The sequence below is a fragment of the Arachis ipaensis genome, chromosome B06, assembly GCF_000816755.2.
Source record: "Arachis ipaensis cultivar K30076 chromosome B06, Araip1.1, whole genome shotgun sequence".
In the NCBI taxonomy this organism is placed as follows: Eukaryota; Viridiplantae; Streptophyta; class Magnoliopsida; order Fabales; family Fabaceae; genus Arachis; species Arachis ipaensis.
Window position 1 is genome coordinate 38,650,260 of NC_029790.2, and position 16,642 is coordinate 38,666,901.

Genomic DNA, 16,642 nt, shown 5'->3' on the forward strand with positions numbered 1-16,642 from the left:
CTTCGAAATGATATAAATTTTGCTATATGTTGCTTCGCGTTCAGGGGCGCACACTCGCACTTTGCGCGCGCGCGCCGATGCTGTCCGTGGCCCACACTACAAAAAAAAACTGATTAAAACGTCATTAATATTAAGGCAGTTTTTTGAAAACGCCACAATATTCATGGATTAAGGCAGTTTATGTCACTGCCATAATATATTTGTAAATCAAGGATATTTTAAGTGATTTTGGCAGTACTAATCGCTGTAGAAGAAAGCCCAACCTAAACCTAATTGCAAGTAGAAGAGTAGAGCGTGAGCAACGAGCTTCTCCTCCAGTGGCTTCTTCTCCTCCATTGATGCGAGCTTCTCCTCTATTCTTGTGAGCTTCTCTGCCATTGATGCGAGCTTCTCCTCCATCGAGCTTCGGCGTTCTATCTTGTGCGAGCTTCTTACCCTAACTCGTATTTTCCGTGTCCGTTCTCCCTTCTAGGTTTTTATACAAAACTCTTATCCTCTTCTTCTTCATCTTCTTTTGATTCATGATTTGTTACTTCCTCTCTTTTTATTACTATTCTTTCGATTCCTTGTTTTATGTGTGTGAGAGTTGCGTTGGTGTGGCAGAATTCGAAATCTTCATCACTGCTGCTCTGCGAGCTTCTCCTCCATCAATGATTCTTCTCCTCCATCGATGTCATGTCCATCAATGCTTCTCCTCTGATGGTACATTTGCTTCCGTGGATGCGATTTGCGAGGTATTCTATTAGTTTCTGTTCTTCGAGCTTCTCATCTCCTCATCTACCTTATTTCGTTTGATTTTAGGTTTTGATTGTTCTATGCCAACTGCTACTTATTTTATTTAATTCCAGGTTTTGATTTTCTTCCTTGTTCAATTTATTTTTAGGTCAAAAATTGGGGATTGTTAGAAGAAATTGAGTAAGGTCTTCACTGAATTTCTTCATAATTATAGGATTGATTAGAATCATGTGAATACTTGTTTTCTCCTGGTATTACGTGCACTGTGAACTGCATAGATGTTCTTCTTCATGTTTTCTATTGGCAAAAAAGCTTTTAAGGAATTTACTTGAGTTGTTATACTTTTTTTTAAAATTTGAAAGCTTTTAAGAAATTCCTCAATGTTTTCATCCAATCAGGCAACCACTGTCTTCGATAAAAGAATATCTCAAGACATTGCAATTCAGGAGGCGCTTCCATTGCATTAAGTACACCTTAATCGTGGTTAATCTCTGACTCTACAGAAGAAAAGCACAGTTCCAAATTTTAACTACTTAGGTACATGAAGCAAAATATGCATTTGAATGAAGCTGTAAAATTTTCCATTTTGTCTTTTTTTTTCCTGCCTCTTCCTTCAACCCCAAGGCCTTCTAATGCCTTTACATGCTTCATAAATTGCACAACTTAATTGGTTCTTTTACATATATGAGTTAGGACATGACAGCTATAATAATTGGTTTAATTCCAGCTTGCACCTGTCTCAACAATTGTGTTCTGCACACCCGACAGGAAAACATTGGATGTAATAGTTAGCATTGAATACCATCGCTCCTCTCACTCTCTCTGTAACATTACAGATAGATCTTAGTACTCTTATCTGTTGTATTTTTTATCATCCTGTTATTAATGTGATCAAATTCCATTTTTGTTTTAAATCAATCAACTCTTATGACTGATATATGATTTTTTTAAATCAATAGGATGGTATCCTTTTTGCCATAAATATGTTGAATCAACAGCCGCTTCCATTTAGGCAAAGCTCAAGAGATGATTTATGGATGGTGTTTGGGTAAGAGATTTTTTCTTCTCTCATTTATTTATTTTTTAACTGATGTATGTGTAAGATATATTGGAGTCAATATTCAGTTACGGTGCAGATGAAACAAATGAATAAATTTTTAACTTGGAACAACAGTAATTCTTAATCTATATATTTTCTTTTATAAAACATTGATTAATTATAGCTTTTAGCATTATAAAGAGTTAAGAGTGATCTGAACCTTCCGGATGTATCCACTAGGTGTTTATGTGTGTTCTGACAAAGGGATCGAGTGTGAGTGGGGACACACCCCCAAACCATTTGGATTATCGTTGCAAATTATTGTTATTATTTTGGCAGATTCCTGATTTTGCATGCTCGCCAAATCCAGAGAGTGAGTATATTATCCTATTCAAAGCTTCTCTTTCAATTATTCTTTGATATTGTACTTGATTTAGATATTTGGGATCTATATGCTGAAAGATGAGCACGAACCAACCTTAGAAGACGTTCTGCAACCTGGCAAGAACATGTTGGCAGCTGGTTATTGTATGTACAGTAGCTCTTGCACGGTATGCTATCATCAAATTTCCTTCACACATGTGGTGTTATGTTAAGTAGTTTAGTTTGTGTTATTAGCTTCTTTGAGATGAGTTAAATTTTGATTGTATGGATTGATTATTTTAATGTTTTGTTGCTGATTATGCAGCTTGTTTTGCTGCTGATCATTGGTCCGGGCATGGGCACTTCGTGCCATGGCAGGAATTAGCCTTCATGTAATTGCACCTCTTGTTCTTGTTGCGGTGGAAAAATGTGTTTAATCAGGTCAGGTTCTGAAAGTGGACTAAGGATTTTGCAATGTGAGAGGCATGTTATTTTACTCATAATGTGTTGTTTCATAGCAGGATATAACTAATCAAGTGCTGCTTATATGAGGGGCCGCAGTAGAATGATCAAACAGATGCGGTTGAGAAAATCTGCTGTTAGTGTATTTGGATATGTAAGTTGGTCGCTTAATCTTAGTTGTTATAGAAGCGTTCTGTGGATTTCAGAGTATGCTAAGCTTTACTTTTAACCATCATGTCTACTCACCAGCATATATCTCCATTGTCCAGGTTCACGAGGTTAAGGATAACATGAAAGATAGGGTAAGAATTATACATTACTGGTTAATTTTAGTATTGATTTATCAGCAATTGTGTGCCTAGTAAGTGATGATTAGCAAGTAGTGTTCTCTCTTGTCATTGTAGTTTTAAACATGACGTTGTTTTATAATTCACTCTGCTTAGGAAGCCCAAACTTATGGTGATCCTGAACTTCTGGATGATTCTGAATTTTTTCAGCAATAACTGAAAGAATTTTTTGAGACAGTTGATCTTAATTCATCTGGTAAAACACTTTGTGGCTGAAAATCTTCACATATAGCTCTTTTTTCGGCCAGTGTTTTTAATTTCCTCATCAGTAATATTATCCGCCTTGAGGTTTCTATCACTCCCAGATCCCAAATTCTCTGAAGGCCCATGCATTTGATGTAAGTACCTAACAAGGTTGGTTGTTCAAATTATGAATAATTGACCCTGCCTATTTACTTGATAGGATAGGTGAGTTCCATTCCTCCACTCTTTGTGCTGATGACACAAGATCCTCTATGTCTTCAATGATATAAACGAACTTTTACCTTCACCTTGTCACACAACTCAAATTTCACTTTCAGTATCCTTTGTTAGGAGTTGTTTCTAACTTGGTGTTATAATCTGATGTTTCTTGAAAGAATTGAATATAATAAAATTTGAAAAAGTGTCATTTTGTTTAAAGTCCTTTGGAAGGATGCTTAATTTATCAGTTCAAACATTCAACTGATTTACATCCTTACAAAATCTTAGGATTGAGTATTTCCCATGCGTACCAGTTTGAGGGTTAGAAATAGTAGTCATAAGATTAGATGAATAATGTATCCCTAGTTAATAAATAACATCCACAGTGGCAGTAACATTAAAAATATTTTATATAGTTTCTTTATTTATGTTTGACTGTATAGAAATACTACTCCTCTGAAGTTCTAGTACTCAAACAATTCAGGAAACATTTTTCCTCCATATTCTTTAAAACCTCTCCTTTCTCTTTTGTGTGGGTTTGCAAATTTTGTTTTCTTATTTTTCATTTTATATTGATTATTTCTGTGTTTATGATGCTTGTCTTAACTATTATGTCCATAATTTTGTAGGCCGTGAAGAAGAGTGATACTATTTTTATTGGTCAATACCTGTTTACAAGAAATGAAACAACTTCTGTGCGGCGAGGTAATGTTGCCTTTCATGGATAAAGTTTATTGCAGAATTTGTTCTTTATTCAATTAGCTCCTTTTACTAAGTTGAGAGAAAATAAATTGATTAACGGGTTGTAGTGATTAGTATTGATATCCAAGACAAACTGAATAACATATATTTCCCAGAAAAGAAACTCGGGTGTAGAATTAATTGTGGGTGGGAGGTTGTTTGTTCTACCATGGCTATATATAATTATATATGATGCTTTAAATGCTTCATGTTATTGTTTTTCATTTTTTTTTTAAATGAATAAGCGTTACTTTGGTTCTTATACCAAAATATGATTATAAATAAGAAAGATTTCAATACCTATAATAAAGAAAAAAACTTGTAGAAAGAGCTAATCAATTAAAAAGTTTAAAATTTTTTTGAAATTAGTAAAAATGCATGTATTTAAACGTTAGATAAAAGATGAACTTCCAGAAAGTAATTATACTCTAGAAAATAGCTTGAAATGTTGGATATTATGATTGGATTGGCCAAACTGTATTACCAAATTCCTGGATTTTATTTGGAGCGGTGAATTTGGCTACGGTAGGTTAGCATTTTTACCTTTTGTTTTTATCTAGGTCAAAATTATTGGAATATTTTATCTATTTTAGGTAGGTGTCTAATTAATAGATTTTTTTTTTTATAAAAATTTAAATTTTGATGGGCTTATCTATATTGGGGGTGGGGATATATGCATAATCATATTGCCCCTGCAGATCAAATCCTTTGATTTCTTTCACTGGCCACTATGTCATATACATGGATATATAAACAAGATTACTGTTTGGTTGTTCTTAATTCTCATTTTTTGTTTAAATTTATTTTGTGATGTTCAAGTTAATGGTTTATTTATTTATTTTTTTTATTTTTTTTTAAATTATATTTTTGTTGTAGGAATTGGATCAAGAGAGTAAGATTCCATCGCCAAAAGAGTTAAAAAGTAGATCTTTTGAAGCGAATAATAGAGCAGTGTGATTTTTTTTTATGATAGAGACTTGATGTATTAAGAGTTATATATTAAGACTTTCAATACTATATTTGTATAGGAGTTATTATTTTTTATTTCCAATACTAAAAAATTATATATTATGTTTAATATTTTATTTATGAGTTATGTAATATTTTGTTGATGAGTTATGATTTCTTGTTATTGTAAAATTTTAAATAAAAAAATTATTTGTTTAATACGGTAAAAATGACCTTTTTAAACGACAAAAAATGTCATTTTTAACCAATAAAAATGGCACTGTCATGGTAAAAACGGCATTTCAAAAATGTAATTTTAACTAACCAAAAGTCACTATGTCAGGGTAAAAACGGCGGTTCAAAATGCCGTTTTAACCAACCAAAACGCTACTTTGTCAGGGTAATAATGGCGGTTCAAACTGCCGTTTTAACCAATAAAAACGCCACTCTATCAGGGTAATAATGGCGGTTCAAACCGCCGTTTTAACCCATTCAAAAACGCCGTTTTAACCAATCAGAACACCACTCTGTCAGGGTAATAATGGCGGTTCAAACCGCCGTTTTAACCTATCCAAAAACCGCCGTTTTAACCCAGGAAATAACGGCGGTTTGAACTGCCATTTTAACCGATTCAAAAACCGCCGTTTTAACTCATGTTCTTTTATGTTGATCTTGCTTTATATTATTGATTACTTGCTATTGATAGTTATGGGTTTCCTTTAATTTTTGCATTTTATGATGTTTACTTTTCTTGTACACTAAGTGTTTGATAAAATGTTTCCTCTAGTTTTTGAGTAGTTTTCTTTGCTCTTGGCCTAGGCTAAGGGAATTGAGTGACCTTGAGTCATTTGGGTCTCATTGAATTGGTGATTTGAGAACCCTGTGTGATCAATTTGAAGCTCATTGATGCTAACCCACTACTAAGCTAATTAGTAGATAGGTTAGGACTTATGGGTGGATGTGATCAAGCCTATTTGACGTACTTCAAGCCTAGGAGTAGATATTACGTACTTAAGGCTTTGGAAGTAGACTTAATGGGTTGGCCTCTCATAATTATCAATATTTGGTATGTAGACAAGGATGGTGATCTCAATTACCTATGTCTAGCCAAGAGTTCTTACTATTTCTTTTATTAGTTCTTGTTGTTTTACTTTCTTATCATTTATATTTTCTTGTCAAATATCAAATCAACCCCCCCTTTGCATTTTCATAGCCAATAATTAAACACTTCATTGCAACTCTTTGTGAGACGACCCGGAGTCTTAATACTTCGGTTAATTCTCATTGGGGTTTGTACATGTGACAAAATCAAAAATTTAATTTGATGTGAGAGTTGTTTGTTGGTTTGGAGCTATGCTTACAACGAAATTCTTATTTCTACAAGAGAAATTTCTTACCGACAACGATTCCAGCTTATCAAGTACCGGCACGTCCTCTCCCACGGCCTCGACTGCATCCATGAGGCGCCATCTGGTTCCTATACACACCAAACAATCGATATCAAGTTGATCAGTCTCAATATCGGAAGTCTAGTGCTTCAAAGTCCCAAATGCATGCTCATGAACGTCTATGCCAGTTATATCAGTCAGATATCCTAATGGCAGATAAACACAAACATAGAGAATGCACAGAAGCATAGTCAGTCCGTCCCTCAGGCTCTACAAGAACAAACTGCTCTGATACCATAATGTAACACCCTACCACGTAGAGTCTTATTCTTAAGTCATAAGACAGAGGTGACAAGGTATTACGACCTCTATAAACAAAATTTAGTACATATAGTATTGCAAGAACGTTTATAACTAGGAGCCTTTGAAGAAAAAGGGGTATATCAAAACCGTTTAAATCAAAACACGCAACACTCTTATCGATAACGTAAATGAACAGATAGAGAATAAGCTAAAGCGAAAAGATATACAAAAGATTGCCAAAATACAGATATCAAGACTCAGAACTCGGTTTGCGAAGATAACCGGTCCGAGCATATAAGTATATATATATATATATATAAGTGGAGATAATAAGTATCTAAACAAATACAGATAACCAAAATAAAGCCCAAAAGATAAAGATCTTCACAAAATCAGAAGCTTCCAGCGTGCTTCAGCGAGGAGCCTCACGTCCTGCATCTGAAAACCAAAAAATTCGCATGGGTGAGAACCAGAGATTCTCAGCATGGTAACAGAGGATCGATAACATAAACGAAACAGATAAAGAGTAAGCTGATGTTAGGAGATATACAAAAGAGTACCAAAATACATATATCAAGACTCGGGACTTGACCTGCGAATATAACCGACCCGAACATATAAGTAAATATATACATATATATGAGGTAATCCTAAAAGAACCCAAAAGACAAAATACAAAACCTGTTTCTCCAAAATAACCTCTAAGAGGAGTTAATACAAAATACATATACAGTGGAGAATATAAGTATCTAAAAAGGTATATAAGATCAAAATAAAATCCCAAAAGCTAAGGATCTCTGCCAAAAGGAAGTCTCCAGCATGCCTCAGCGAGGAGCCTCACGTCCTACATCTAAAAACCAAAAAAATCTGCATGGGTGAGAACCGCAGGTTCTCAGCATGGTAACAGTGCCCAAATATCTAACATGTAATGTACTGGGAAAGCCAAAGGCAATCCTAGAACCTCCAGATTATAATCAAAGCGTATAAATACAACTAAACCATAAGAAATGAAAACAGGCGACTAACTTAAGGATCTTCAGGCTAACTAGATATCCGCTTTCCAAATCCTGCAAACCTCCCCCGCCAACAGTAATTGAAATGCAAGCACAAGTATATGAAATAAAGAAATGCACAAGTAGGAAGCAAGTAAGACAATTAGGCAATTATCAAGTAATGATGCAAGCAATTAGGCATTCCAAACAAATCACATATAATGCATATGATGCATGCCTGTCCTAGTGGCTGATGAGTCTCATCTGTCGGTTATAAAGCCAACCCGACAAGTCCTGGTAGCTAACCATTGGACTGTCTCTCTATCGTGAATCCCCAACTCGAGTTATACTCAACATAAATCATAATTTCATATATATCCAACACCCTCACTGGTGTATATTTACGGGGGCGATCTCATCCGGAACTTTCACAGTGTCTAGCCACACTTACGACATAGGGTCAGCAGAGAATCAAGTCTCCACCTGGAGCACGTGGTGGCTAGCCACTGCTTTCACCTAGGGAAACTCGTATCTCAGATAGGTGGAGTGCAACCATCAAAATAATCAACAATTCAGCATATATGCATATAAATCACAGCCGTAAATTAACATTCATCTCAGCCACCCGGCTTACAAATCATGATCCGTAATCATCCATAATCATCATTACACACAGCCATTCATCTCACATCATATATAGCACTCCACCATCCTCCTCAACACCTCATATTATCATCATTCATCATACTCATCATAACATCCCCTTTCTTCCTCCACAAGTTACCCTCTTCCCTAGCTTACTCTCATTCACTAGGCATTTTACATCAATTTAAGATTTAGGGGATGAAATTGGGTTTTATAAGTGTGAAATAATATCTCGGAAGGTTACAAGCTTGTTACGAATGTGAAAGACTTAAAAACAATAGCTTTAAAAAGGAACTGGGTCGCGTGCGTACGCACAGGGGTGTGTGTGCGCAGGCCCAGAAGCATTTTTAAAAGTGTGCGTACGCACAGGAAGCAAAATCTCCAAGGTTGAGTGCGCGCACAAGGTGTGCTAGCGCCACCAACAGCATGCCATTCCCAACGTGTGCGTGCACACAGATCTGTGCGTACGCGCAGCTTGCAAGACTTCCTTGGCCATGCACACGCACAGAGCATGCTAGCGCTCCCAGCAGTAGCCCCATTCCTGTGTGTGCATACGCACAAGGCTGTGCATGCGCACAGGCTCAAAATTCCGCGGGGTGTGCACGCACACAGGGCTGTGTGTGCGTACACAAACCAGAAATCACAAATTCTGCAGAATCTTCAGAATTCATATTTTTGAACCAAACTTCCAACGATAATATCTCCTTCCATAAAAATCAGATTTCCATAAAATTTAAACCATTTTAAAGCTTATGAAATTATCTTTCCTTTGATATAAAAATCATCAAATTCCAAAAACGATAGCTCAAGATATGATCCGTTGAAGTTCATCAAAATTCCATTTTTACCAAAACTCATAAACTCCCCATTTTTAAAACATACACTTACCAATCCATACCAAATCAACCCAAAACTCAACCATTCCAATCATCAATCATTTCCAAACCTCTTTCAATCATCAACCCACCAATTCCACCATATTTAGCCAATTCTCAATTTAACAAGTCTCATATCATAATCAACATTTCACACCTCAATCTCCAACAATTATTCAATTTATCAATCACCTCATATACAAATATACACATACCAATATTATCCTTCTATCATGCTCATCAATAAGAGCCTCAACCCATATCATCAATCAAACATATAGTTCATATCACATACAACATTACATGCTTTACCAACCATTACAACCACTCACAATCATTTCCACCATCATTCATACATTTTTAACTCAATCCAAATTATCCAACAAACACATCAACAATTCCAAAGCCCTATCCTAGGGTCACTAGCCTATGTTTTCACAACAACATTACATTTTAGATACAGAAAACTGAAACCATACCTTGGCCGATTCCCGTTCCACCCGAAACACTTCTAATTTCAACCTTCAAGGTCCCCAAAGATTCACCAACAGATTTCCAAGTACAAAGCTCCTTTCTAAGCTTTCCAAAACCACCAATTAAGCTCCAATACTCACATACACAAGGCCTAAGCCACAATATCACACCAAAACACAATAACTAAATATCCAATACCTTAAACTCAACATTCTCACTAGGGTTTTAGATCTTTTACCTCATCCAAGGATCAAAGAATCAAGAACAAGCCTTCGCTTCAAGTTAATTTGAGCCTACAACATCCAAACTCAAAAATCTCAACACTTTACCCACCAAAATTAAAAAATGAGGCCTGAGGATTCGAGGAAGAAAATGTGGCTTACCTCAAGAATAATTGTGTTGGTTTTGTAGAGCTCGACACCGCGGTTGTGTGGCCACAAATGGTGCGTCAATCGGAACTCCAGATCAAAAGTTGTCAACATTGGAAGATGGAACAAGGGTTTGGAAATCGGAGCTCCCAATCTTGGGCCGATTTCTTTAAAATTAGAGTCAAAATTTTCATTTTAAATTTCTCTATCACATTAAACTATAAAAACCTCATTTTTCACTTTCCAGAATATATTTTAATTTGTGGGTTAATTAGCCACTAATTAACTAGGTTTCATACACTGAATTACCGTTTGATGCAATTGAACTCTCAAAACATCATTTTCTGTTTGTCTAACTAAGTAAATCACGCAATCATTATTGTTTAGTCCATCAATTCTTGTGAGATCGACTCTCATTCACTTGAGGTACTACTTGGTACTACCCGGTGCACATGCCGGTTAGTTTGTGGTTATAAATTCCGCATCATCAGGCAAATAGAAAAGAGAGTTATTGTTGTTGTAGGTGCATAAAACAAAATAATAAAGAGAGCAGTACAAAATTAGTGTGGAAACAATAATGAGAAATCAGTTAAGGTTTTGGAGATGCTTATCTTTCCAGATTAGTACTTCTTACTGACTATATCAACAATGAATGATTCATTCTATGGCAAACCCGTAAGTGATTAACGCCAGGGTCAGTGGTCAATTAATCTCGTCTAATCCACATCAAATGCCAGGGTCAATGGTCATTTAATCTGGACGAGGATAAAGCTCATGCAATTCAATCTCTCTTGATCTTACTTAAAGTGCCACAGACAAGGTCAGATCTTTCGGATCAGAGAATGGAGCCCAGTATTCTAGCCTTAGCACCATAGAAACCTTAATTACCCAAAACTGACAGGATTTCATGTCACATATCCTAATCAGCCCCAGGTAACCCTCGGTTTAGGAGATATATTCTCAAGTTGTAGTTTAATACTATCCGATCAGGGACTCATAAGAACTCATTTAGATGAAGAATGACAATACATAATAGAATGGAATCAAACATATGTTAAAATGGAATAAGTAATAATATTAATTCATGGGAACAAGCAGAGCTCCCAACCTTAACCTAGGAGGTTTAGTTTCTCATACTTTACAGAGAAAAACAAAGAAGATCTGTCTGATGGTGTATCTTCTATAACCTAAGTGACCTCCTCTTTAAATAGTAAATACTAACCCTAAAAGATATTAATTTTAAATAAAAAAGTACAAAGATATGACTGGATAAGCCAAGGAGTGTTAAAATCCACTTTGGGCCTACTTTGGTTGTGTGCTTCGGTCAAGGCTTGGCATTCAACTTAGAGAATGGGAGTTGAACGCCCATTACGGGGTGAACTCGTAGCCCTCTGCTCCCTAGCTTGCGTTGAATGCTAGTTTTCGGCGTTCAACGCTGGAGGCTGGTCCTTCTTGGGCATTGAACTCTAGATGTGGACGTTCAACGCTAGTTTTGGGCATGATTCTGGGAGAAAAGGATAGACTATCATATATTTCTGGAAAGCTCTGGAAGTTAGCTTTTCAACGCCATTGAGACTTCACTAATTGGACCTCTATAGCTCAAGATATGCTCTTTAGAATGCACGGAGGTCAGGATTGACAATATCTGCTATCCTTTCTTCGTCCCTGATCAAGATTCTGCCAAACTTGCCCAAAATTCACCCAAAATCATAGAAAAAATACAAAAACTCAAAGTAGCATCCAAAAGATAAATTTTGCACTAAAACATAGTAAAAATTAATAAAATCTAACTAAAAACAACATGAAAACAACTAGAAAAAAGGGTATAAGATATCCACTTATCACAACAACAAACTTAAATTGTTGCTTGTCCTTAAGCAACCAAAAAAAAGATAGGACTAATTGGAAGAGAAAAATACATCAGGTTTTATAGTTGTCAATGAAGCTCAGTTCCAATTACTGAATGGGGCTATTAGCTCTTTATTTCTGAATAGCTTTGGCATCTCACTTTCCTTTGAAGCTCGGAAATATTGGCATCCTTTAGAACTAAAACCCGAATGATATTATTGATTCTCCTCTTTTTGTTTTTCTTGGTTCTTGAACCTAGCTTCTTTTTGGTGCTTTGCACCTTTGAGCCTAGCCGTGCCTCTAAGCATTTTGTTTTCAAGTATTATCACCAGATACATAAATGCCACAAGCACTTAACTGGGGGAACCCTTTAGATTTGAATTTAGCTTTGCTTAAATTCTCAGACAGTGATGCTCAGAGTTCTTAAACGTACTCTTTATTGCTTTAGATCATAACTTTAAATGCTTATTCTTAAGATTTTCTTGACACCTTCACACCACAAGCATATAGTTAGGGATAGCAACTCATTTGAGCTTTTTAGGCCAATTTTGACCCTCCTAACCATTGATGCTCAAAGCCTTGGATCCTTTTTCTTTTGATTTTTCTTTTTCTTTTTATTTTATTTTTTTCTTTTGCTGTTTTTTTTGTTTCAAGAATCAATCCTTTTGATATTTCAGAGAATTAATAATAATTATCTAAATTCACTGTTCTTCAAGAGCCAATATGCTTAACTTCAATATCAATTATGCACAGTTAATTCATACATTCAGAAAATAAAGATAAAGCCACCACATCAAAGTAATTGGAATAAATCGTGATATAACTTGAAACCTTGTACATCTTTACTATTCCTTTTTCAATAAATTTTTATTTTAAGCTTGTTGAGGGATACATGAGATGTCTTATAACAAAACAAAGAAAAGAAAATAATACTAGAAAAGAACAAAATACTAAATGTGATCATACACTAGAATAGAAGATAGATAATAAGATAAAGCACAAAGAAAACAGAAATAAAACAAACGAAAGGAGGATGAAACTAAACCACCTTAGTGACGGCGGCTACTGCTCCCTCCAGGGAATCCTCTGGAGCATTTGAGCTCCTCAATGTCACGCCCCTATCTCAGCTGCCCATCCATCATGCTCCTCTAATCCTCCATTATTTGATGGAGAATGGATGATTGATCTTGATGCTCTATCCTCAGCTGATCCATAGATGAAGTCAACTCTCCTAGAGATGTAGTCAATTGGTCACAATAATCTCGGGGAAGGAAGTACATTCCTTAAGGCATCTCCAGGATCTCTGGTGGAGGCGGCTGAATAGGCTCATGCTGTGGTCCATTTGCAAGCTCTCTCACATACTCCATCCTCCTTTTTGTGATGGGTTTGTCCATCTCAATGAGGGTATCTCCTCCTATGCGAACTCCAGCTGAAATGCATAGGCGATAAATGAGGTGAGAGAATGCTAGCCTTACTTGGGTGGAGGCCTTCTGAGCTACCTTGTAGATCTATTGATGAATCACCTCGTGCACCTCCACCTTATTCCCGAGCATGATGTAATAAATCATCACCACCCTCTCTATTGTAACCTCAGATCGGTTACTTGTGGAGATGATGGAGCGTTGGATAAGCTCCAACCATCCTCTAGCCATAGGCTTGAGGTCAAGCCTACCTAGTTGGTAGGGCTTGCCTTGTGCGTCCCTCCTCCATTGAGCTCTTTTCACACAGATATCCGCAAGAACTTGCTCCAGCCTTTGGTCAGAGTTAACCCTTCGAGTGTAAGAATGCCAATCTCACACTTTCGGGGGCTAAAATCTAGGATTTGTTCTCTGACCATGGTGCGCCAGTTTTTGGGCTCCAGGTTCACACTAGTGTCGTGCTTCTTGGTGACCCAGGCATTGGCAAAGAATTCTTGCACCATTGACTTTCTAACTACTGAAATGAGATTGGCCAGAATTTTCAATCTCTTCTCTAGATTTCTTGTTGGATCTCCGGATACTCATCTTCCTTGAGCCTAAAGGGGACCTCGAGAATCACCTTTTTATGCCTCACCACGTCATAGAAGTGGTCTTGATGTACTTTGGTGAGGAATCTCTATGTTTCCCAAGGTTCAAAGGTAGAAGCGGGGGCTTTTCCTTTTCTCTTCCTTGAGGATTCTCCAGTTTTTGGTGCCATGGGGATTAGGAGCAAAAAGCAGAACTTTTCCAATACCAAACTTAAGAGTTTGCTCATCCCCGAGCAAATAGTAGAAGAAATTTATGAAGGCTTCGGCCTTGTGGGGATGAAGAGTGAAAAAAGAGAAGTTTATGAAGGCTATGGTGAAAGAGGGGAAGAGTATGGAATGCGTATGTTTGAAGGATAGAATGAGGGGTTATTTATAGTGGGTGGAGAAGGTTGTGGTTCGGTCATATGAAAGGGAAAGATGGGGGAGAAAGTTTGAATTTGAAGTGGGTGGGGTTGGTGGGAAAAGAAGGTGATGGGATTTATGAGTGTGTATTAGGAAGGGGGAAAGTACGGTGTGAGAATCAAGGGTGAAAAACTAGGAGAGAGAAGGAAGGAAGTGAATGATAGGAGGGGTAGGTGGGGATTGGGTCGGACCCACTGGCTTAGGAAGCTTCAAATTCGAATAGGCCTGCCCCCTTCTGGGCGTTCAACACCAGTTTTGGGCGCTGAACGCTGGGGAGGGATACTTTGTTTTTTAAGTTGGTGGAGCGTTCAATGCCAGGTTTGGGCGTTGAACACCCAATGGGGACCAAGAAAATAGTCCAGGGCCACTCCTGTATGGGCGTTGAACGCCCAGCTCTCCTTCCCGTTCTGGCGCTGGGTGCCAAACGCCAATAAAAGGTACCTCCAGGGTCTTCAGTTTTCATTCCTAAGCGTTTTTCCTTCTGTTCTAGGTGCTACACATGATCACAAACATTAAAAAAGCAACGGAAAACTATGGAAATTAGTAAAAAATAAAATAATATATAATCAAACTAAAATGAATGAAAAGAAGGAAAATAAAAATACTACACATATGATTGGGTTGCCTCCCAACAAGCGCTTTTTTATCGTCATTATCTTGACGGCCAGCTCCTTTACGGAGGTTGATAGGGGCCCAGATCTTCATTTCTCGTGGTGAACTTTCTTCCTGTGCTCTCATGGATTAATTCAACATGCTCCAGAGATAGGATCTTGTTCACAATATGTGGAATGACTGAACTTCTAGTGAAGACAACTCACATGCCACGTGAGAAGTCTTCAGTTGGAATCTTCTTGTTCCTCAAGCCCTTGGGTACCTCCTTCTTGGTGCCTCCTTCCTCAGTAGCTGGTGATAGATGTCCAGTACCAAACTTAGGTTTGATGTCTGGGGGCTCCGTAAGACTCTGCACTGAGAGAGAGGGCCGAAATAGCTCCCATAACCTCAGAAATAGCTCGCCTTTTTTCACATCAATTAAGGCCTTCGCAGTAGCTAAGAAGGGCCTTCCAGGGATGATGGAATTATCTTTTTCCTCTCCAATATCAAGTATCACGAAGTCCGCAATGAGGTAAAGGTCTTCAACCTTTACACGGACATTTTCCACCATGTCATATGCCCATTTTAGGGACTTATCTGCCATCTCCAGTGAGATTCTAGTGGGTTGTATCTCTTGGATCCCCAGCTTCCTCATTACAGAGAGAGGCATAAGATTAATGCTTGAGCCAAGGTCACACAATACCTTCTCAAAGGTGATGGTCCCTATAGTGCAGGGAATAAGGAAGCTTCTAGGATCTGGTAGCTTCTGAGGTAGCTTGTTTTGGACCAGGTCGCTTCATTCCTTGGTCAGTACCACAGTCTCATCCCCCTTCAGGGCCTTCCTTTCAGAGATAGCACTTTTTAAAGAGGCCATATAAGGGGGTTTCTTCTCCAACACCATTGCAAAAAAGATGTTAACTTGCAACTTCCCGAGAATTGCCAAAAACTGAGCAAGTTGCTCATCCTCAGGCTCCTCTTGCACGACCAAAGAGGGTTATTCTTTAGGTTCTTCCATCTTTATAGGGACGTGCATGGTGACACTCCCGGTCTCCTCCTGAGCCTTGATCTCCTTCAGTTCCTTAATAGTAGGATCCTCCTTAGATCCGGCATAAGCTTTCATAGTGACGGCCTTGCACCCTTCCTTTGAATTCACCTCAGTGTTACTTGGAAGAGTGTTGGAGGGAGTCTCGGGTATCCTCTTGCTCAGCTGACCGATCTGCATCTCCAGGTTCCGAACGGATGGCCTAGTTTGTACCATGAAACTATGAGTGGTCTTGGAGAGGTTAGATACTATGTTAGCTAGGTCAGAGAGGCTCTATGTGGGAGTCTCCATCTGCTGCTGAGAGGGTTAGAATGGTCTATTATTGAACTGGTTTTGGTTCATTTCACCATGATTGTTGTTGAAGCCTTATTGAAGCCTCTACTAATCTCTCCACCCGAAGTTGGGGTGATTCCTCCATCCCTAATTGAAGGTATTCAAATAGGGATTGTTATTGGAGTTTCTGGAGGAGTTTTCCATGTAGTTTACCTCCTCTATGGTGGTCCATACAGTGTCACCAGCGTCTCCCTCAAAGGCTACCTCTTGAGAGTTGGCAGCTGAGCTCTATACTCCACTCAAGTGCTGGGAGATCATGTTGATTTGCTGGAACATGAGCTTGTTCTGAGCCAAGATGGCATCCAATGTGTCCACCTCTATGACTCCTCTCTTCTGAGC

The 16,642-nt window shown here is 37.8% G+C and overlaps 1 long non-coding RNA gene across 17 annotated transcripts; it reads left to right on the forward strand.

Annotated features, from left to right (window-relative positions):
• LOC107648618 lies at positions 215–5,213 on the forward strand. 17 transcript variants are annotated; one of them, XR_002348705.1, is made up of 13 exons: positions 218–472; positions 604–734; positions 884–920; positions 1,134–1,272; positions 1,463–1,516; positions 1,695–1,783; positions 2,114–2,147; positions 2,237–2,325; positions 2,463–2,578; positions 2,659–2,753; positions 2,869–2,901; positions 3,978–4,053; positions 4,966–5,213. It is a non-coding gene; the product is annotated as an uncharacterized LOC107648618 (long non-coding RNA). The 17 variants fall into 17 exon arrangements; XR_002348709.1 differs by adding an exon at positions 3,043–3,284 and having other exon boundaries at positions 215–472; positions 1,463–1,783; positions 2,114–2,325; XR_002348704.1 differs by having other exon boundaries at positions 217–472; positions 1,463–1,783; positions 2,015–2,147; positions 2,212–2,325.